Source organism: Montipora foliosa, chromosome 6 (assembly GCF_036669935.1).
Source record: "Montipora foliosa isolate CH-2021 chromosome 6, ASM3666993v2, whole genome shotgun sequence".
In the NCBI taxonomy this organism is placed as follows: domain Eukaryota; kingdom Metazoa; phylum Cnidaria; class Anthozoa; order Scleractinia; family Acroporidae; genus Montipora; species Montipora foliosa.
This window is the reverse complement of record NC_090874.1, coordinates 36,208,530-36,213,529: the sequence shown is the minus strand read 5'-3', so window position 1 is coordinate 36,213,529 and position 5,000 is coordinate 36,208,530.

Sequence of the window (5,000 nt, the reverse complement as noted above, 5' to 3'; positions counted from 1 at the left end):
CAATATTTGTTTTGCATAAAGCAAGCTAAAAGAATCTGTACCTTGCTGAGTTCGCATTTGTTAGCGTTAATAGTATTTTCGGTTAGATGTTTCTGTTTTTTATGAGGGGTTTATTGTTTTGGTCTCCCATCCTAACACTAACCCCGCGAAACAGGGATTGACTTCAATGAAGTTTAGTATTACAAAGCTTTCAGATGCTCAGAGGGCACACTTGTGGTGAAAAGAAGTTGTGAGGGAACTTGAAAATTATCAACATGTCAGCCCAGAAGCCAATGTTTCTCGCTTCTCTTTTATTTGGTATTCTTCAGAGACTGGAATGCTGTATTTCAATACCACACAATTCAGTGCCTTCTGATTTTCTGTAGCACGTACCACAGGCAAACCAGTGTATGCTTCACAGAAGCATCTAGTTTTTTCCTTTTTTTCTTCTTTTTTTTTTTTTTTTTTTTTCCGTGTCGGTAAAAGTCTTGCCTGTCATTCCCCTGGTAAGTAGTGTCTTTGTGTATAGAGCCTTCTGCCCGTATTTTCTTAGGATCGAGAGGGTAGTGGAACTGCGTAGATTTCTCTTGTGGACACAGTAGAATCATTAACTTAACCTGCAATGGCGTCGAAAGTCATGCAACGCGAATGGCGTTTTAGTGGATCCTTAAACAAAATATACCCTTATGGAGCTCAATAATGGAAAGTCAGTTGGATAAACTAGGCATGAATCTCAAAAGCGACGAGTACTGGACTTCGACAACAATCTATCGCCCGTCGAGACGAAATCAAAGTGAGCAGTATTTACCTGAAGTACATGGTAATTTGACACAATTGAGTTTCTTGTCTTCACGCACGCAATCAAATAGGAAGAGGTTTTCGCCTCTAAGAACAAATATGTTGTTTGTTTCAATAAAATTTTCGCTGGAAAAGGATTCTGTGGTATTTTCTGCCTTTGTGAATTATAATATCATGTTGTGTATTGAATTTTCGAGCTTAAGGTTCAAATGTGATATGGGAGAAGTCTTTTAGTATTGCTCTGTAAGCAGGAAGGGTTCACAGGCCTGTTGGAAGCGTGCTTGAGTTTCAACAAAATGAGGCCCAAAATCAGTGAAAACTTGTGACGCAGATGAATAATAAAGTAGCTGCTATTTCCAAAATGATGGAATTACCTGGTGATAAATAACGTCGTACGCGTCTTGGAGAGTAAATTTTGACTTTGCATAAACAAGAGTTGGGCGATTGTGATCTTTGTTTTGACTTCGCTCATTTCATTGTCAAACTTTATAACACTTGACAGAAAAAGAAACTTACAAAAACCCGGTATCTTGCCATCATTTGACACAGATGCTTCACTGTTTGGCGAGTAAACATGCCGCGGTAACTTAATCACGGCGCCCGCTGAATTCCGGCCATGTCACTTTCGATTTTGAAATTTACTTGAACGTAGCAAAAATCTCCCAAAATGTTTATCGCTGATCGTAACTTTTTATATTCTATAGATCGTTTTCACGTGACGTCATCACCTTCCAAAATCCACCAAAGTTTTTATCCTCATCAGGCATAAGAGGCGGCATATCTGTATCTGTTGACAATTTCACAGCTCAATAGCGTGCTTCGTGTGGAAACCAGAGCATTTTGAATTTCCGGATTATGTAGGTGCGTGACACAAAGCTACGATCACGTTTGTTGACAAATATATACTTATCTCATGATTTTGAGCCCTTTTAGAAGTTAGAGCATTAGGAAAAGTGCTTATGTAAATGCTTGTTTTTTCAGTAGTGATAATCAGTCGCCTAGATAGCCAAAGTCAGTTCCAGATGTTTACACTATTTTCCGGCCTGCGAAACATTTCGACGAATATCTGAAGTTTGGGGAAACGCAGAGGCCTAAAACTTGGACAAGTGTCTTATTTCTTTATCTTCTATAAGATAACAATTTCTTAGCGTTTTGCACTGGATAGTTTTTGATTTATTTTTTTTATTGCGTGATAGTGAAAACGATCTATATTCAAGGTTCAAAATTAATGTTGTTTTCATGTCGTAAATATTTTATTCTCGATCGACCGTCCGGGAAACTTCCTTCTGCTCTTTCTGAAAACTGTGTATCAATATTTATTTGCTTTTTCATCAATATTTGTTTTGCATAAAGCACGCTAACAGAATCTGTACCTTGCTGAGTTCGCATTTGTTAGCGTTAATAGTATTTTCGGTCAGATGTTTCTGTTTTTTATGAGGGGTTTATTGTTTTGGTCTCCCATCCCAACACTAACCCCGCGAAACAGGGCTTGACTTCAGTGAAGTTTAGTATTACAAAGTTTTCGGATGCTCATAGGGCACACTTGTGGTGAAAAGAAGTTGTGAGGGAACTTGAAACTTATCAACATGTCAGCCCAGAAGCCAATGTTTCTCGCTTCTCTTTTATTTGTTATTCTTCAGAGACTGGAATGCTGTATTTCAATACCACACAATTCAGTGCCTTCTGATTTTCTGTAGCACGTACCACAGGCAAGCCAGTGTATGCTTCACAGAAGCATCTAGTTTAACTTAAAAATATATACCCGATCGTTCCCATCCAGTTACTGGACAGTTCGCCCGTTTGTACAAAGTGATCATGAACAAGACGAAATAATCGAGAAATACTTGCGATAGCGCTAAGTTATATTTTGTAGTGACGTTTTTTTTTTTGAGGTTGCCATTGCCCTTGTTGAAACTGCCTTTTATTTCTGTTGCAGTATGTAAATTTTTAAGGCGTCACATCAAATGTCACTCAACTTGTTGTTTTTGTCCGGGCTTAATAACCATTGTGCGTGTCAGCAGTTTGCATCCTAAATTACCCTACTAAGACAGTTCCAAAGCCGTTAAAGGGGCTGCAAGGTGATCCAGTTTGCAAGACAAGGCCATCGTACTTCAGCGAAATGTTGGAGGAAAATATTACCGGACATTCCCGAGAATTCGACGATCTTCTGATCTGCTCTGCAAAATTAGCTGGTGGTTCCCAACACAGCAAGTTGATATATATTTTAGCTTTCAATATTGTTCTCGCCATGACTGCCATCACTGGAAATACTCTGATCCTTATTTCTCTTCACAAGCACACCTCGCTTCATCTTCCGTCCAAACTCCTTCTTAGTAATCTGGCGACAACTGATCTACTAGTAGGTGTCGTCACACAACCATCTCAGGTCGCTTTCTGGGTGTCTTTGCTGCTCGAACTACGACAGACGTGTCGCTACGTCTTTGCTGTAATTCGTACAACGAGCAATATTTTTTGTGGAGTGTCTTTGGCCACAACAGCTGCCATTAGTCTAGATAGGCTTCTGGCTCTCTTGCTAGGACTCAGGTACAGAGGGTTTGTAACTATTAAGCGAGTTTATGTGGCGGTGATCGTGATCTGGGCAACTGCATTTGCAGGCGCTTTACCAATTCTTTGGAATGACACTGCAAGGTTGATTTCGATGATAACTGTTTCTTCAGGATGTCTTTTAATAATCATTTACTGCTACTCGAAGACTTTTATTCGGTTGCGAATTCTTCAAAATCAAGTTCACGCGATTCCAGCAAACAGTCCAGTTTTCGTAAATCGATACCAAAAGACAGTGACTAGTTGGTGACTAATGTTGGTGCAAGTGGCATTAATATTTTGCTATTTGCCACACATTGCCGTGTCGCCTTTAAAATATCGAGAACTAAGAAGAGGAGAAATTTCTTCCTTCTCCTTTGCAGAAGAAATAACTGCGACTCTAGTTTATTTCCACTCATCGTTAAATCCATTTCTTTACTATTGGAAGATCAAAGAAGTGAGAAGCTGTTAAAGTCACATTGAGACAGCTGTTTTGTTTCCCAATTCAACGTAATATTAGTCTACAAATGAAGTAGGGGACATAAACACTATTTTATTCCCATTGAAATTGCGCTTCAACGATTTAATTAACTCTTTTTTCCCCGCTATTTTACCGCGCCAATTTCGCTATGCTCTTTATGAGCAGCCACAGACAACCCACGAGACACCACAGAACGCAGATGAGAGCACCTGGTCTCGTTGTTGTTTGTGTGTGTGGTGGCACCTCTCTCTGTGCAACTGTCAACTCTTTAATTAATGAAGTTTTAGTGACTGTTGTATGTAGCAAGTCGGAGAGCGAGAAAAGCTATTGACAATGTTAGCGTAAATTTAAATAAAATTAATTTCTTGTCTTCATGTTGTGACTTCACTGACGTTTTCTTCGAAGAAATACAGATTTACGTTAGGCGGAACTAAATGTTATAAGTGGCAGTGACAAATAGTGTAAATATTTTCCTGTTGGTATGAAACGCACATGTGCCCCAGGCCATTCATAGAGTCTTTTGTTTCTAGCATAAATAAGATTGGACAGTGTGTGCGTGGTTTGAATGTATCATGTCAGCTCTCGAACTTTCAAGTTTTATAAAAGGCTCATTCATGTTCGAAAGTTTGTAATCATCTCTAGCCCCCAAAGTTTGAGGGCTAGCAGTGTTTCCCACGTGTTGGCCTTTTGGCTTTTTGTATTAGGCGGTGCACAGTCCATATAGCCTGAGATGTATTTGCTGTGTACTTAGAGACTTGTCTCCTGGTTGAGCTATCAAAAGGCATCAAAATTCTCAGCTGCACACACACTCCTGTGTTTGAGACGTGAATATAAATAAATAGGAAAAGAGTTTGCAAAGAGATTTCTTTAACGTTAAATTATTAACTGTTTTTTTTTTTTTTCTCGCGGCTTCGCCGCTCGTTTTCGCGTGCGTCGCGCTCGTGCGCCCGGCTCGACAAAAAACCGCCATGCTACGCAGGCTATTAATCCTGTAAAACTGTTGACTTGGAGGGGAGTATACTCTACTCTTAACCCTTTCAGCCCCGTGGGGTTCCCCATTGACGAGTAAAATCGTCTGGCGTTACACAGAGTAAAATCTATGAGTGGCACTATTGGGAGTTAAAGGGTCAATGGGGACATAGTTTTTGAGTGAATCCAGCTGTTGTTAACCCTTTCAGCCCCGTGGGGTTCCCCATTG